This window comes from Notamacropus eugenii, chromosome 1 (genome assembly GCF_028372415.1).
Source record: "Notamacropus eugenii isolate mMacEug1 chromosome 1, mMacEug1.pri_v2, whole genome shotgun sequence".
NCBI lineage: Eukaryota > Metazoa > Chordata > Mammalia > Diprotodontia > Macropodidae > Notamacropus > Notamacropus eugenii.
Window position 1 is genome coordinate 297569071 of NC_092872.1, and position 19546 is coordinate 297588616.

General features: G+C 39.7%; 1 long non-coding RNA gene across 1 annotated transcript; it reads left to right on the forward strand.

Moving 5' to 3' along the window:
* The first annotated feature begins 926 nt into the window (after window positions 1-926).
* LOC140525330 (uncharacterized) lies at window positions 927-2263 on the forward strand. Its single transcript, XR_011974002.1, has 2 exons — window positions 927-1043; window positions 2132-2263. It is a non-coding gene; the product is annotated as an uncharacterized lncRNA (long non-coding RNA).
* Window positions 2264-19546: the final 17283 nt, after the last annotated feature.

Sequence of the window (19546 nt, forward strand, 5' to 3'; positions counted from 1 at the left end):
CCATGATACAAGGTGGCCCTAGGGTCATTGTCTCCACCCTACTGTGCTTGAAATCCTGAAGATCAAAGAATAGGGGGTTATATAACCTATCTTTGACCCCACCCCACAACATAAAATACTTGGAACAGGAAAACAACCTATATTTATTCATCATTTTTAAGCTCCAATATCTCCCCCAACCCTTGAACTGGATAGGGTTCATGGGAAGAAGTAGGAGAAGGAGGCCTGGATGATGATTTTCTGAGCATAAAGTATTGGCTAAACTGAATCTGTATTGTGAACCAAGCTGATCTGGGAGGAAGCGACTTTGATAGCCCAGTCTTTTTTTTTTTCCTCTTTAAGAAGAAACCAGATGACCAATATATACTCTTCATTCTTGGTCAGTCCTTGGTTCTATTTGCCTCGGCTTAGTTGTTTGAGAGCTACTGGTTTGGAAGCTTTGTTCTTTTCCCAAATATTTACTTTCTGCCTTGAGTCGTTAACTCTATGATAAATTTTGTAAGCTCAAAAAAAGACCCAGACTGTCTGATGTATCAATTTTCAGAAAATGATAAAGAGAGGACAAAGAGTTTCCTCCTTTTAGAAAGGGAACACATATTTGCTGGAATAGTACGTGCAAAAGAGGAAGACAATGTTATCTTCCCCCATCCTTACAAAACTATATAATACTCCAAGGTCTATTTTCTTCTCACCTGTAAAAAGACAGAAAGTAAGCCAGTTATCCACAAAGAAAGAAAAAAGCTGTTACTGCTTTGGTCTGAGATGCTTTGAGCAGACAGATTTGCTGAATATGATTCAAAATCATCACCCCTAAAGGGGAAGGGAGAGCAAAAACTGGCCACAGGTGTAGTAGCCTAGCTGGAGGGCATCTACTGTACATGCCTGGTTACCATAGTGACAGGGTCATTGCTAACTAGCAACACCACCAGTGTCTGAACTCCCTAACAATCTCCCTCTAGCAGTTAGACTGGGAGCCAGTTTGTACCGGAAAGCATCCTGAACTGCACTGTGTTCTCCCCTGGCCATCTGAGTGATCTGCGCTGGTGAGCAGGGTAACTACAAGTGGCTGTTCCCACATTCACAGTTCCAAGGATGGGTTGTTGGAGAATTTAGGAGTCTTCTCATCTAGGCAGCTCAGTGTCACAATGAGGCTGGGTATGGAGTCACAAAGTTGTGGCTGTTGAGTTGTTTTGGCCATATCCAACTCTCCAGGACTCCATTTAGGGTCTTCTTGGCAAATATACTGGAGTGATATGCCATTTCCTTCTCCTGCTCATTTTACAGATGGGGAAACTGAGGCAAACAAGGTTGGGTGACTTGTCCAGGGTCACACAGCCAGTAAGTGTCCAAGGCCAAATTTGAACTCAGGAAGATAAGTCTTCCTGACTTCAGGCCCAGCACTTCATCCACTGCGCCACTTAGCTGCTCAGAGGTAGCGAGACTTGAGTTCAAATATTTGACTTTTGATATTGGACAAGTCACTTAACCATCGTCTGCCTTGGCTTCCTCAACTGTAAAATGGAAATAATGATAGCACGTATCTCTTGAATGAGGATGATTAATAAATGCTTGTTCCCTCTTCTTTTCCTCCTACCAGAGATGAGTCAGGCAGGATCCACAGCTGAAGTATCAGTACCTATAGTCCACCCTGACTCTAGCTCTCCTTGCTAAGAAGATCATCCTCCCAATAGATTTTTCCTTTTCAATATCAGATTCCTACAAGTCTGATGTCTCCCATCTCCCTGACCATACTTTCTGTAACAAGACCAGAGGCCCCACCTGAGATCCATTCCTACCTGCACCTGCTAATTGTCTTTCAGCTGAGCAATCTCCTTCCTGTTTCTCCATAAGCCAGGGTTGGGGAGCCATGTGTGACCTGGAGGCTACAAGTTCCCCCTCTCCTGTAACTGTTAGGAAGAACCAGGGTACCATAGTTTTCACCACGTTCCTTCTATTCTAGTTTCTTCCCAATCCATTGGGCTACTCCCTCTGGATCTAAAGAACTTGCCTTCCTATCACACTGGTGAGATTCCTCCCCCACAGGCCATGCTACCAGGCTATCTGGCAGACATCAGTATCATATCTGAGCATCTGAAGGGTCTGCTCCTTTTCTTCATTTCTTCTTTTTCAGAACCAAGACTTCATTGTGACAGATTCTGCTGCCTATGGCTATTGCTCCGGGCCAGGTCCAGTGATTTTCCAAGATGCCTCATAGCCAAACTACCACTCACATGGTTATTAAAGGACACAAAATGAGACACAACATGTGATGGTTGGATGCAGTTTCCTCTATCTTGTTTATTCCCTTAGTGAAGATGTTCTCATGACTCCTGCTTAATAGCAACTGGACAGAGTTGGGTTCTATCAGATAAGAAAACCCACCACATTAGGGTCATACCATGTTTTTATATTCTAAGGTGTTCCTTCCCACATTTCACTCCAGCAAAGCTTAGACATTAGCTTGAGGTGATCCCACATCAGTGGGGAGCACAGGTGATCCCCATATCTGGGCATTAATTCTGTCGTGCCTCCTATAACCCTAGCTTAATTATATCTGCCCAGAGTTATAGTGAGATGCCAGGAGGCACATAGTGGTGCCCATCACAGACCTAAATATAACAGGTCACATCATAAAAAAAATTAGAAGAGAATGAGATCAGATAATTTCCATAACTATGACTGGTAAAAGCCTTCTTAGCCAAACAATAGAGGAGAAACAGTTAATAGGGAAATGTGCTTTGCATGCCTTTCTGTAGACAATGGATATTGCCTTTTCAATGGGAGGGAGAGAGGTAGAGGGAGGGAGAAAACTTGCAACTGAAAAAAATAAAATTCAGACATTAGAGGGGAGCGATAATAATAATGATAGCCAACATTTATACAGTACTTACTGTGTGCCAGGCACTGTGCTAAGTGCTTTACAATTATCATCTCATTAGATCTTCACAACTACCCTGGGAGGTAAATGCTATTATTATCCCCATGTTACAGATGAAGAAACTAAGTCTGAGAGAGGTTAAGTGACTTGCCCAGAGTCACACAGCTAATAAGTATCTGAAGGCAGATTTGAACTCAGGTCTTCCTGAATCTAGACCCAGCGCTCTATTCACTGCATCACCTAGCAGCCAGTTTTGTCCATAAAGAGCAAAATATGTAATTTAAACTACATAAAATTAAAAAGCTTTTCCATGAATAAAATCAAATTGCAAAAAGAAACTGTAACAGGAAAATGTTTACCTCAAATATTACTGATATACAAGATATATGGGAAATTGACAAATATACAGCACTAAGAGTCATTAGTAACTGTCAATAATGGTCAAAGGACATTAAGAGTTTTCCAAAAAAATTACAAACTATAAATGACCATATTAAAACATGCTCTAAAACACTAAAATTAAAAGAAATGAAAATCAAAGCAATGTTAATCCTACAACCTGCAAATTGGCAAAGGTGACAAAAAATGAAAAGTCAATGTATTCATCTAATAGTTCTAGATATCAACTTGGTATTATTCAGTAAAAAGGCTTGAAGAACCCATACTCCTTAGCCCAGTGATTGCCCCTTTGAATATCAATAATGCCAAGGAAATCAAAGAAACAACGCTGCAGTGTACACCAATACATTCGTAATAGCAGTCTGTGCTAGGAAATAAATGGAAACAAAGTGAGCATCCATTTAATGGTGAACAACTGAAAAAACTATGGTATATAATGCACAAATGTAATGGAATATTATTGGCCCTCAGGAAATTACAAATAAGGGGAATTTGGAGAAACATAGAAATCTATATGAATTGATTTAGAGTGAAATAAGCTGAAGCAAAAGAATAATTTATATGATGGCTCCAGCAGTGAAAATGAAAAGATGACTAAAAGGAAATCAAACTCTTTGTAATTGAAAAACCAGTGAAGGTGCTGGAGAACAGATAATAAAACATAGCTCCCTCCTCAAGGCAGAGACAGAGGGCATGTTGTATACACTGTTATGTGGTCATTCTATCTGGTATTTTGGTTTATTAATTGTTCTTTATCATGAGAAATATGCCCCTCCCTCAGAATTGACTGTAATATAATGACAAAAGGCATAAATAAAATTTGTGAAAGGCAAGCCAGCAGGAAGGAAGGCAGGCAGGAAAGCAGACAGGAAAATAATTCAGGGAACCTTAAATTTGGTCAGGTCAAGACATTTTTTAGTTTCTTCTGTAATATCCCTTCCCACAATGCTAGATTGCCTCCCTAGGGATGAATAAGTCACTAAGACCCTGGGAGCTTTTGTTCCAAGTTGAGAATAAAGGACTTCTTAAAAAAACTGCTGGAATAATGGCGGATCTGCTCCTCTCTCCATTTTCCCCTTTCATGTGATTGCCCCAAATGACAAGTAAAAAGCTTACAAAGGTAATCCCTAAGGGTTGCTTTGATCCTTATAAATGTTTTACCTGCCAGTTTTTTGTCTTTTTTTCATACTGTTTCCATAAGGACAGGATAATTTTTGTGGCATCCTAAGTTTGTGTTTTGCTATAGAAAAATGTGAAAGAGGGAAGGAAAATCTTGGTCAATTCAATGGCTCAGGGATCACCATACCAGCTCAACAATCAACAGATTTCCTGGGAACTTGAAGCATTTATGAGTCCTGTTTGCAATTTGCATTTGCAGAAAAAGAAAGCCATGTGGAATTAGGCCCTTCACTTTCATGAACTAATTTCATTATCTCCAATTATCTCCACTGGTAGCTTTGTGCCAGGGACCTTTGTGGGATTTTTTTCCTTCCCCCACTCACTAAATAGATAGGAAAGGGAATAGAGGCCTCATGAGAAAATCACATCCTAAACCATCCAAAATAACCTTTGCCTACCAGCACATATATTATTTATAATATAAATATTTAACAAATTCTGCACATAATCAATGACACATTTCTAAAATCTATCATAAACATTTATTAAAATGTACTGCTAATACCGGAAGATATTTTAAATATGAAAGATGTAATAAATAAGCAAGTTAATTAAATTAATTAGTTATCAGTGAAATGTTATCTATTGGTCTCCAGCTATCTCAAGGCCCAGCACAAATATCACCTCCTCCACTAAGCCTTCTTTAATTCTCCCCAGCTGGCAGCATTTCAAAAGGACCATCTTTTTTTTTTTTTTTTGGTAAGTTAATTTATTTATTTTTAGTTTTCAACATTCACTTCCATAAGTTTTTAATTTTCTTCTTCTCCCTTCCTTCCCCCTCCCCAAGATGGCATGCAGTCTGATATAGGCTCTACATATACATTTCTATTAAACATATTTTCACATTAGTCATGTTGTATAGAAGAATTAGAATAAATGGGAGGAACCATGAGAAAGACAACAAAGCACTGAGCTTAGGAAAAGAAGCAAAAGACGGTCCCTACTCCCAAGGAGTTTACAATTTAATGGGGTAGACAACAGACAAACAAGTACAAGTACAAAGGTACTCTTCCTCTCCCTCTCCCTCTCCCTCTCCCTCTCCCTCTCCCTCTCCCTCTCCCTCTCCCTCTCCCTCTCCCTCTCCCTCTCCCTCTCCCTCTCCCTCTCCCTCTCCCTCTCCCTCTCCCTCTCCCTCCATTGAGGATAAATAGGAAATGCAACACATAGTACAAATGATACTCATTGAGTGACTGATTATAGGCCAACACTAAGGGGCAGCTTCTACAATGAGTTCAATTACCCTGAGTCCCAGTCAATCATCTTGGGTCAGGGCAGTCAAATTCACTGGAAACCAATCAGGTAAAGATACTAAAGTGGTTTGCCATTTTCTTCTCCAGTTCATTATACAAATGAAGAAACTAAGGCAAATAGGGTTAAATGACTTCCCCAGGAAGAAGAGTCTTCCTGACCAAGTCTGGCACTCTCTCTACTGCCCTACTTAGCTGCCCTACAGCCTTCCCCTTACATCTAAAATGACAGCAATTCATTTACTGGGTACCTGATGAATACAGAAGGCTATGTAGTCCTATGTCATTTGGTGTTCACCTTCCTGTGACATAAGCAGTGCAGTAATTATCCCCATGGAGAAAGAGAAATTGAGGCTTCAGGAACAACCCTTTTCATCAGACTTTATGCATAGTCTGTCCTCGTTGAATTCCCATACTCCACATCATACAGCAAAATAAAGGGCAGAGCTGGAGCTAGAACCCAGATCTTCTGATTCTGGCTCCAGTTCTCTTTGCACTGGACAAGATGACTGATATATTGAAATGAATAAGGAAGCATTGGTTAGAACAAGAAAAATAAGAGATTTGATGTAGGAGAGGAAGAAGAAAAGAAGTAAAAATGGCTAGAGAAATAAGACTTATTTCATAAAATGTATGAGACCTTAACTGGACAACTTCAGAATGTGAGATTTGGGGAATGGACTTTTTTTTTTTTAAGAAAAGCACTACAGTCCCAAAAGTCTTAGAGCAATTCAGTAACTGAAATACACCAAGAACATGCCAAAACATACCAATATATCAAAAGCTACAAAAGCTTAAAATCACACTAAGACTTTTGGGATACTTGTATATGTTGAATATGAGAAACTTAATTTAAATAAAAATATTTTCAAAACTGAAATCTACTCAACTCACAAAAAATTCAAATGTAGTAATACACCTCATACAGTCTTATAGGTAAGACTGATTCTTTTTAAATTAAGTCAATACAAACAATAAAATGAAAAATTAAGTCAATAGACACAGTAGGAACATCCAATTATAGTAAACCTAGTATTTAATAATATCAGTATTCTAATATAAGGCATCATGACATAACGAATAGAAGGAAATAGTATGTAGGAAAATCTGGGTTCGAATCCTGCCTTTTTAATACATTAATACATAATAGCTGTGTGACGACTGGCAAGTCACTTAACCTTTCAGTGCCCACAGATAGCTCGCTAAAGGTTGTATGTTACAGATAAGTGGTTAACCTCCATTAGGGAAGCAAATTTCCACACCAGAAGTTCCCCCTGACATTTCCAATCTGGACCTAAATGCACGCAGGTATGCACACAGACACACACAGACAAACACAAATTACTAATAAATTACATGTGTGTATATGTAAATTACTGAATGTACTATGCATATATGAATAATGTATGTGATATATTATCATATTGTGCATATAAATAATATACACATGTATAACCTATACACATATATGTATTATGCAAGTACACAATTTCTTCTATGTCCCCAAATGTAAATCTCTGAAATTCTTTAGAGAATTTATATGAAAATATCCAATAGCTTCAACTTCATCCTTAACTTCAGTAATGCCACGATCCACAGTTGCAGATAGAAAGATATTTTCTTATCTTATGCAATTCTTATCTGTGTTTTTCCATAAACCCTCCATTGAGGATCTAACCAGAACACTGGCAAACTTTCTCTTATTCTTTTAATATTCTGTGGAAATAAAGGTAATGCTCAGGATGGCCATTGCACTCACATACTACCTTTTCTAATTATACGTGCTTTTGATAATGTCTTTTTATACCATATTTCATAAGCAAGTCCTAGCTGATAATCTGCTGTGTTCTGCTTCCACCTACAATGTCTCTTTCCATCACCCTTTGAGTCACCTGAACTTATTTTTCTATATAAGATCACTGGGGATAACACCTTGTCTGCTGCTCCCCACAAAAAAAGAACCTAGAAAGAGTTTGCATAAATATTTAATAAAATGAGAAGTAAATAGTAATAACAGTAAATATGAATAGAATAGTGGAGAGGTAAAGTTGGAAGGATCTTAAGTTCATTTAGTCTAACACTTTCATACTGAAGATGAGAAAACTGAAGTCTCTACTAGTTAATTCTTGTCTTTTATTAACCTGGGGGGGGTCATCCAGCCTTTACTTGAGTATCTACATTGAGGGAAACCTACAGTCTTCTGAGATCGTTCATTCTTCTTTGGAAATGCTCTAAATGATAGAAGGTTTTATCTTACACAAAGCTTGAATTTGCCTCTCTATAACTTCTATACATTGTTCCTAGCCAGTTCTATGTCCTTGGGGCCAAGTAGAACAAATAAAATTATAACTATTTAATTACCTAAAAACAGTTATCACAGTCTTCCAAAATCTCCTCTTCTTACCATCCCTTTACTATTAGAGAAATCTAATGAAGACCAACACTTCTGTTTGTCTTTTTATCCCTTTATATCATTTTCTTCTAGTTCTGAAATAGAGGGAGAAACTGGCAGAGTCATCAGATAATCTTGGCATGAAAGGGATCACTCTTCCTATTCATTGAGGGTCATGACAATCCTCTTGATTTTTTTATACAGCTATAAGACACAAAACAAAATAAAAGAAATGATATTCATACTTTGCCATGGCTCTTTTTGTCCCTGTCTTTTTCTGACCTCACAACCAGGCTTTCTCTTCTGGACAGTGGTGCCTTCTGACCCAAGGGAGCATATGGATGAGCACTGTGATGGATACACTGGAGCCACTGGGCCAAACTGGGCAGAAAAGAGCCACAGTCCCACCCAGAAGTAACCAAAGCCTGATAACCAACATTATATTTATGTGTGCCTGCACAAGATTGAGGTGGGCGAGCTTTCCCTTTTTAGTCCACGGTTCCTTTTCTATAATCTCTGGGTGTGTGTGATCAGGATTCCTTCCATCTGCACCAAAAAATCTGGGAAAGAGCCAAGCGGTAAGCTAGGAGATGGGACTGCGATGGTGTCAACTATTCCTCCTTTTTCACTGTATCCTATTTGAAAAAGTAATTACAGTCTGCGAATCTATGAATGCATTGGAAAATGGCCTTAGAGAGTAAAACATTGCATGAGGTAAGGGTTTGCTGGAAAAAGGGATTGGATTTCATGTTTTAATATTTTGAACAACATATTATTTCATCCCCAGTGCTAAATTAGGATTTGCCCATAGAGTAGTTAACAGAAGCCACGCTGGATCTAAGTGCTAAGCACTTGGAGGACAAGCTAGGTATGCGTAGATTAAAGGTCTGTAGAGGTTCACTGGCGGGGAAGGGGGGGAAGGAAGGAGAGAAGGAGGAAAATATTTATTAAGTGCTTTCTATGTATCAGGCACTGTGTGTAACATATTATTATATATTAGCTTTTCCTTGCCCTTTGACCAAATGTAATTGAAGAGTACTTGGCTGATAACTCAAGTCCAGCGCCACTTGGTGGATATATAAGATATTGCGCTCAATTAAACTTGGCAGATAATTAACAAGTAACAGGTTCTCTCTGGAAGCTTAATTAAGGGAGACAGCATTTGAGAGGAATTGAGTGTCACACCAACAGACCACAGATACAATGATCTCCTCCCCAAAATCTGGTATCCTCCAAGTTGCTTACAGCATTCAGTCCCCTTCCAAACTAATCTGCTCTAAATCTAATTTTACACCTCTTGGCCAACTAACCCAGCTCTCAGATCATTGGCATAACTAAGATGACCAGGAGAGTCACTAGACACTATACCTAGCCCAGCTGTCTGCTTCAGATCTTGAGATCTATCTTTCTATCTCTCTGTCTCTGTCTGTCTGTCTGTCTGTCTGTCTCTCTCTCTCTCTCTCTTTGTCTCTGTCTGTCTCCAGTCTCTGTTTCTCTCTTTCTCTATCTCTGCATGTGGCTTATCTCATTTTCCCTCCCTCCTTCTCTCCCAGAATTGCCTACCAGCATCCATTTGTACAATAAGGAAAAAATCCTGAGGAATACACACTATCAGATTATTTCCTCCCACATGAGACTTAAGGCCAGACTGTGGAAGGTCAGAGATGATAAGTAAATGAATAAGGACATGCATAGCTCCTGTGTTTTCCATAGATGTTCTCCACATAATCTTCTCAACTCAAGCAAATGTCAAATCTCAGTATAGACAATCCATATAGACACTGAGAAAAGAGATACTAAATTATCTTATAGTCAGAAATTAAATCTATGATAAATGAAAAGAATATCTGCTGAAAAAAATTTAATGTAGATAGGAGGCCACTAGTCATATAGAAAATAGCAAACTGTGCCAAGGAAAAAATATGTTGACTTCTATTCCTGTCGAGCATGGGAGAAGATTCTGAGCTCTGACCTCCTGCTCCCCAAGCTCGTTTGGGAGAATTATAGATAGACCCTCAAGACATGCAGATTTACTGAAGACCCAGAAGACTCAAACAGATTTCTGTGACTGGAATTATCCCAGGTAGCTTAAGTAATCTCATTAAAGTTCCTAAAGAGAACAAACTGAGGAAGAATGAGGGTATTCTTGAATCATCAGGCAGTAGTCCCTTGGACAATGCAACAGATATTTTAAACTACAAGAAGGATAAACATGGTTGGCTGAACCAGTCCATTTGCAAATAGTCTCAATGTTACTGGCTTTCCTGTTGTTGTTCAGTCATTTTTCAATCCTGTCTGACTCTTCATGACCCCATTTGAGTCTTTCTTGGCAAAGGTACTGGAGTGGTTTGCCATTTCCTTCTCCAGCTCATTTTACAGATGAGGAAATTGAGGCAAACAGGGTTAAGTGACTTGACCAGGGTCACACAGCTAGTAATATCTGAGGCCAGATTTGAACTCAAGAAGATGAATCTTCCTGACTCCAGGTCTGGAGTTCTATCCACTGTGTCAACTAGCTGCCTCCATGCTCTCCTATAGCCTTGGACAAAAGCTGAATTGTAAAGGGGTCAGATAAGAGGGTGCCCCCTGGAAGGAGGATCAGTTTTTTGGAAGTGACATAAAGACTTTTCTGGATGAGCTTTTGTATACATAAGCAAAGACAACTGCGCTGCAAATCAAGGGGATAAGGCTAAAAGAAGGAAGTAACCCTTATTAATGGAGGCATCCCAGGGTAGTGGAAAGATTTTGGAGTCTAAAATCTTGGGTTCAAATCCCAGTCTTTCAACTTACTACCTATGTAATCTTGGGCAAGTCATTTCATTTCTCTCTGGTTTTTGTTTAATTCTCTGTAAAATGAGAGATTTGGCCAGATGTGGTGGCCCAAATCTATAATCCCTGCTACCAGGAAGGCTGAAGCTGATGGATCACTTGAACGCAGAAGTTCAGAGGTGCATACAGCAGAGATAATGCCCATCAAAGATCTGCACAAAGTTCAGGGTTAGAAACTTCAGGCTGAGCAAGAGAGATAGCACTCTGGGCCATGACTTCTTGAGGAGACATGTCCTCTGCCTCCCTATTCTCTTTGTTTGCTTTCACGCTTTTGCACCCAAAGTGTCCTATTGAGTCAATGGTAGGGAACAATACCTGACTGGATATTCAAAAACCAGAGAGAGAGAGAGAGACAGAGAGACAGAGAGACAGAGAGTGTGTGTGTGTGTGTGTGTGTGTGTGTGTGTGTGTGTGTGTGTGTGTGTGTGTGTGTGTGTGTGTGTGTGTGTGTGTGTATTGAGGAAGGGCTGGTTAGAACCTCCAACATCTTATGCTCCTTTGTGAAAACAAAACACTTCAAAGACGATTCAACACCACCATTACCCTCCCTCCAACAACAACAGGTCCACAGAAGTCAAAGCTGGATGCCCTAGGGCCTTGCTCTCAAACCAAGAATAGACAAGAGCTGAGAAGATCTCCTCTGCCAATCTTTAGACATCCTCTGGTCCAGCTTGGAATGGGGTGTGAGAGGAGCTCCTGAGGGGAGCCAAGTTTCTGTAAAGAAGTTATAGGAATGTGAAAAGAATTCTAAAATAAAGGGAAATTCTTCCAACAGTAGAATGGAGGCTCCAGTGGGCCCAATGAAAGGGGAAGGCAGAACTGAATGGGAACAGATTTAGTGAAGACTTCTCAGGGAGATGGAGTCTTCTCCCTGGAGCAGAAGAGACCTTAGGCCCAGGTTTCCATTCCTCCAGTCAGGTGATTTCCATATAAGGCTATGTAGTACATTAGGATCAATGATTGGATATGACTCACTAAGTCCTCAATACCTAATTTGCGGCAGTCTGCAGTCCTCACACAGGTCCACCTGATTTGCATAAGTTCTCAATGCCCAATTTGCATGAGTTGTCAATGCTTCATTTGCATATATTTTCAATGTCTAATTTGCATATAATGATGTGTATTTTCACGGGATTTGTAATGTCCTGGAGCAGGAAATTTGAACTGGGTTTCAAAAGGGATTGGATTTCGAGCCTAGAATGTAAGACCATGCTTCTCAGTCAATGAGAACAATGGTCAGCTGTGGGAGGGGGATTTCCAAGTCAGGGTCTGTATAAATTGCCATTCTGCTTCTGTAAGTCACCTCCCAACTCCAGCTTTACTGGTGAAGAGACCGCCCACTTCTCCGGGGGAACCGAATAAAGGAGATTTTCTGTTTTTACTTTGAGACACCTCTGAACAGTCAATTTGAGTAAGGGGGCGGGGGCGGGGGGGTAGGTCATGCTGTCCCACACAGAACCGAATCACTCCAGAGGGGTAGGGCTGAAGCAGATGGGTATGTGGTCTAGGAGACACAGGAGTTTTCATCTGGGCAGCCTGTCCTTGTTGTTCAGTCATCTATCACTTGTGTCTGACTCTACATGAGCCCATTTGAGGTCTTCTTGGCAAAGATATTGGAGTGATTTATCATTTTCTTCTCCAGCTTGTTTTACAGATGAGGAAACTGAGGAAAACAGAATTAAGTGACTTGCTCAGGGTCACCCAGATAGTAAGCCTCTGAGGCCAGATTTGAACTCAGGAAGGTTCATCTTCCTGACTAGGTTTGGCACTCTATCCAATCTATGTACCACTTTTGTCACTTTGTCACTCTGCATCAAAAGGGATCCAGAGAAGAGGAGAAGAGAGTTTGCTAACCCCAGGATGGTGGATTTTCTCCTTTTTCTCCCCATTTCTATCTTTATATCCTTGTTCAATAGACTTGTGCCAGGTCCTGGAATTCCTAGTTATAGTTCTCCGCCTACATTACAACTTCAACTTTCCATGCCCTCTTCTCCCCAACCCCAATCCCACTTCTCTGAAGGAACTACTCTGACAAAGAAGACTTCTCTGGCACCTATGCTCCCTTCTCTATCCAGCTGCAGATTTATGGTCACTAGAAGTCAGCTCCAGCCTAAAAGGAAGGACCTTCTCAGTCCAGAAAACATGCCACAGAGAGACTGCCTACTCTTCAGACAGGGAAGGCTACATACACCTAGACCAGAGATTCTTAATCTGGCATCCATGAACTTATTTTTAATTATTTTGATAGCTGTATTTCAATATAACTGTTTTCCTTTGTAATTCTATGTATTTGATTTTATGTATTTAAAAACATTATTCAGAGAACAGGAACATAGGCTTTAAGGGCACCCAAAAAAGTGTAAGAACCCTTGACCTAGACGTTCTATCCTTTCTGACATTAATATGCCAGAAAACAAGAGAGACTCCTTCCCAATCAAAGACAGATCTCCCAGAGCCCCAGCTGCTGAAATTAGGGATCTTGACATTTCAAAGATCCTAATTACTCCAATTTTTAAAAATTAAAACATGAAGCTAAATTAGGAATGAATTCTTTTCTACATTACACACACACACACACACACACACACACACACACACACACACACACACACACACACACACACACACACACACACCCCTCCTCTTTTGATCTACTGTCTCCATAGGAGTTCTGAAAGCTGCTTGTTTCAACTTGTCTTTATGTCATAGCTTAAAATAACTCCTCTGCAATCCCTTGAGGATCCTTTCCTTTCACTGGGCTGTAGATTTAGACAAGACAAGCCAGTGTCTCATTCTAAATTATACACAGGCTACCACCTTATTCTGGATTTGTCAATTCCACACATATGCCAGTGATTTAAAATATTTTGGGGATGGACCTTGGGGATATGAGTGAAAGGTTGAGAGGGCAATGAAGAGTCTTTAAGCTGACCTTATTTAAATCATGAAGGTGATATGGGGGAATTAGGGGACACAGGGAAGGGGGTAGAATCTGAGGAGTTCGATTGATACTCCTATCACTGTTCTGGATTTTAAGCTAGAAAAACACCTCATGTAGTGAGGCCCTTAGAAAGCTCTCTAACATATGGGAGGAACAAGCCAGAGCTGGCAGAATTAAAAGAAGACAAAATATGACTCAGTTAAGTCAGGTGATGACAAACTGCAACACAAGGACCCTTGGATACCCTGGTTCTGTTATGTGGCTGGAGGCACCTCTGAGTTCAGTGAGTATCCTTTCTTTTACAGAACAGATGTGGTTCAGGAAATGAGAACTTTAAAGCAAATTGCTATAATTATAGTTAACTATTCACCTTATGCACAAAATTTAAAATGTTTCCAAAAGAAAAATGAGTCCCACAATCATCTGAATTGAAAGGTTTTAGTGAGAAAGGAATTAAAATAGTGACCAATCTCATGTAATGGTAGATCCTGCCTCCTCTCTCTTCCCCTTGTTTGATCAGTTTCTGAATCAATTTAATTCAACAAGCATTATCTTGTATTATGTAGTGGATAGAGTTTGAGACCTGGAATCAGAAAGACCGGATTTCAAATCCTGCCATAGACACGCTAGCCATGAGACCATTGGACAAATCACTTCTCTCAGCCTCATCCGTAAAGTGGAGACAAATGTAAAATGGGCATCTACCTCACAAATCAAATGAGATGGAATATGCAAATTGTTTTACAACTCTTAAAGTGGTAATTAATAATCAATATATTTAACAAATAATAAATATGATATATTATAATACAATATGATAAATTTAATTAATAAATAATAAAGTAGTAATAATAAATGGTATGATTGTTGTGTCAGACACTGCTGGCAACTAAGAGTACAAAGATAAAAACAAAAAATAGTCCTTGCCCCTAATGAGTTTATTGAACTCCTTTATACTCCAGTGGCCCAAGGGATATTGGGAAAGTGATTTCTCCCATACCTGAAGATACCTGGCAATTGCCAGACTTTGCTGGCATCCTACTGATCTCTGGAATATTTTTGGATATGTGCTAATGATGTGCTGCAATGCCACTTTGTGACAGTAGGTGTAGCCACACTCTTAAATTTGAAGTGTCGAGTTAAGTTAAAATTGCCCATCTAGGGCAATTCTGAATATTCAAGATTCAAAATATGCAACTCAGTTAGAATGAAGATTCATTTGTATCTTGCATAATTTGTATAATGTGGAAACCACAGTAGCATTTCATTTATCCGAAATCATCAGCAAATAAGCTATTTCCCAGGTCAATGAAGTTTATACATAACAGAAAGCTTACCACTTGCAATGCTAATCAGAGAGTTAAAGATCTTTCCCACCCATTAAGGGGCCTGCCCACTAAGGAAAGCTTGATTAGGGGAGGCCCGCACCTTTTGTTAATTTCTAATGCACTGGTTTTCAAGGGTTGTGATGCCCTCTGGCTCTGAAAAATGTATAAATACTCTGAGGTGAGGTTTTACTTTGGGGCTTACTCTTTGGAAGTGCTTGGTTGGCCAGATGAGACCCTGGGCAGCTGCAAAGAATCCTTCCCTCCTTTGAAAACCCAGACGGTGGTGCTTCTCTCTCTGGTAACTATGTATGTATGTATGGTCAGACAGTTGGATCCGTCTGTTGATCTGTGATGTATGTATTGCTTACAGTCAGACAAGTTGGAAGCCCTGTCTGTTGATTATTATTTCTTTGTATTTTCTCTGAAGTTCAGGGTGCTGACTTTTTCCCCTGAACTGAGTGAATAATATATATGTGCTTGATTAAAGTAGATTGTTGACCCCTCAAAGTTGCCTTTCCTTTTAGAAAAGCAGATTTAAGAACCTGTACTGATTGCCCTCCTGTGTATGTCGAGATGCTTGCTTTTATACCATTGCCAGATTTTAAGCACACAGATCCAGCCATGTCACTCCCTTCTCCAAAACTTTCTGTGGCTCCCTAGTACCAATTGAGTCAAACTTCTTAACCTGGTATTCAAGGTCCTCCATAATCTAGCACTACCGTACCTTTCACCCTTATATATTGCTTCCTTTCATGTACTCTATACTCCAGCCAAATTGATTTATTCACTGTTCTCCCTGCTTATACATCCCATACTTTCCAGCCACACTGTCCCTTTGCTCACAACACTCCCTCTGCCTCTACTTCCTCCACCTTCCATATTGGAATCCTATCCATCTTTTAGAGTCTTGGCTCAAAAACACCTCTCCACCTTGAAGCCTGAGACTGTGTACTATAGGGATTTCATATGTGAGCTGAAGATGACATTATTGTATGATAACACAGTACAATAAATACCTTGAATTATTCAGTGTGTGAGCTTTGGCATATATACTTTTGAACATCTATTTTGGCTACTCATATCTTTTTTTTGCTTCCTTCTGGATTTTTGGCTATGTCTCAGAGAGTCAAAGTTGCCAGCAAAATGATCTTTGGATAAAAATGAGATGCTACAGTATTTTTCAGAGGATAGGTTCCTCCTGACAATAACAACCTTTTCCTCCTCAGACCTCCCATGATACTTTGCTTACATTCTGTTATGCACTTATGCTAATTACTTTGCCATCATGGCATGGGCAGGACTTTGAAATCTCAAAGACTACACTTGAGAAGCATGAGATCTGGCTAGTCCTTAGAGCACAATCCGAGGCTGTGTATTTGTGGTCTAGAGACCAGCCTACCCAGGCTGGAAAGGGTTTGACTGACAGGTGACAATAAAAATCTTGGAGATTGTTGAGTCATTCAGGGATTGGAGCTATCCTACCCATACTGACAAGACCACAGATTCATTAAATTAGGAAAGAAAGTAAATCATCATTTGTTACAGCTGTTCAGTCATTTCAGTCTCGTGACCCTATTGAAGTTTTCTTGGCAAAGATACTAGAGTGGTTTGCTATTTCCTTCTACAGCTCACTTTACAGATAAGGAAACTGAGGCAAACAGGATTAAGTGACTTGCTCAGGTTTACACAGCTGGTGTCTGAGGCCAGATTTGAACCCAGGAAGATGAGTCTTCCTGACTCCAGGCCCAGCACTCTATCTACTCTGTTGCTTTAAGGTTTTTAAATCATTTTGCAAATACTCCTTCACTTGATCCTCACAACGAGGGAGGTGCTATTATTATCACCTTTCTAGAGATGAGGCAACTGAGGCAGACATTGGTTAAATGATTTGCCTAGGGTCAAACAGCTCATTGAGTTTCTGAGACGGGATTTGTATCTGGGCTATAAGCTCTGTGAGGGCTGAACCATATATTCATTCAGACTTTATCTATCTTCCACAGCATTCTTCACGCAGCAGTACTTAATAAATATTTCTTAAATGAATCATAAATGCCAAGGCTGTTTTCATTTTAATGGCAATGTAATACTTGTTCTTGCTGTATTAGAGAAAAAAATGCCCTCCCTCCTCTGGCTTCCTTCAAATCTCAAGCAAAATTCTATCTTCTACTGGCAGCCTTCTCAAACTCCTCTTAACACTAGTGCCTTCTCTCTGTTACTTATTTCTTATTTATCCTGTATTTCACTAGTTTCTACATGTTTGCTCTCTCCCTCATTAGATTGTGAGGTTTCTTTTTGTATCCCTAGCACTTGGCATAACACCTGATACACAGCAGGCATTTAATAATTTTGACTCCCTACAAAATATGCTGAACATAGTTTAATATATGTTCCTGAGATCTATGAACATGTTTTTATATATGTTTTAATAACTATATTTCAATATCATTGGCTTCCTTTATAATTTTATGTATTTTTGTGTGGTTTATTTTATGCATTTCCAAACATAGGGGTCCACAGACTTCCCCAGACTGCCAAGGAGTTCACTGTACATAAAAGGCTAGGAAGTCCTGCTTTTAAACTCTTCTTGATGGCTTAGCATCATCACAGAATAAACTTAGGAGAAGATGGTACAGTGGATAGAGCACCATCGCTGGAATCAGAAGAACCTAAGTTCAAATTCAGCCTCTGGTCCTGTTCAGGTGACTTAACCATGATTGCTCCCTCCCCCAAAGAAAAAAAAAAAAAGACTGAGGAGAATGGACCCAAGAGAGGTTGGGTTGCTTGTCTAAGGTCATATAGCTATAGCAAAGCCAAGACTAGCAGTCCTATCTCCTGTCTGCCAGACAAGAGTTCTGTTCTAGTGTCCTTTTCATCATCCCACGTTACCTCTCATTGTGAATATGAGGTACTTATTATATAGTGTTATAATACAGTCATGTCATCTTGGGCTCACACTGAAATCCCTACAGTATACAGTCTCAGATTGATACTTTCTTAGACACTGCTTCTATCTGCTTTTTATAGTTTTTCTGTCTGCCTCCTCATTATAAGGCTGCTTGCTACTGTGCTTGCCTGGGCTGCTTCTGATCTGCAGCATTATGAAACCAGATTACCTCCATGTTTCAAGCATCTGTGATTTGGTTATTTGAATTATTCAGTGTGTAAGATTTGGTGTATACATTTTTGGACATCTATTCTGGCTACTCAGACCTTTTTTTTTTCTTTTTTGCTTCCTTCTGGGTTCTTGGCTATGTCTCAGATAGTCAAAGTTGCTAGACAAATGATCTTTGGATAAATGAGGTGTTAGAGAATTTTCCAGAGAATAGGCAGAAATTAATGAGTCTTAGGATCTTCTAGGTACTAACAAACAAAGTCCTTGATTGGAAGGTAAAGGACTGGGGATGATAAGAAAATTACAAGTGTTCACCAACTCTGCTCTTCTGCACTTTGATGGACCTGAGTGGACAGACACCTCTTTGTTACTCCTGCCAAAGAATTATCCATCACTGAAGAATATCTTCCTATACTCCTCATTTCCCTCTAAAAACAAACAAAAAAAACTTATTAAGAACCTACCTGTTATGCATCAAGAACTGTGTATACAAATACAACCCTATTCACAAGGAGCTTACCCTCCAATGGTGGAGACAGACATACGTAAATATATACAAAATAAACAGAAAGAGAACACATACAAAGTACATACAAGATAGTTTTGGGAGAGGTTTGGTAGCTGAAGGGATTAGGAAAAGGCTCCATGTAGAAAGAGATGGGGTTTAAACTGCATCTTGGAAGGAAAAAAAGGACTTCTATGAATTCAAGAGTGAGAAAGAGGTACATTCCAAGCCTTCAGATAGTCAGTTCAAAGGTCAGGAGATGAGAAACTGAGTGTTATATAAGAGGACCAGAGAGTGGGCTAGTTTTGATCACAGAACATGGGAGGGGCAGTAATACACAATGAGGTTAGATTGAGAACAGGTTGCAAAAAGCTTTACAGACTAAACAGTTTATATTTTTCCTAGAGGCAAAAGGATGCATAGGAATTTTACTGAGTAGGGTAGTCAAATGGTCAGGTCTTCACTTGAGGAAAATCTGTTTGGCAGCACTATGTCAGATGGACTGGAATGGGGAGAAAGTTGAGGGCAAGGAAACTAGCTTAGGAGACTGTTCTAATAATCTAGGCAAAAGGGGATAAGGGCTGGAACTAAGTAGAGAGGTGTGGGTTAGAGATGCCAGAACTGGGGAGATAGAAATGATGAGATTTAATACCTGATTGGATATGTGGGGTTAAGAACAGTGAGGAGTCCAGAATAATGCCAAAATTACAAAACCGAGAAACTGGGAAGATGGTGG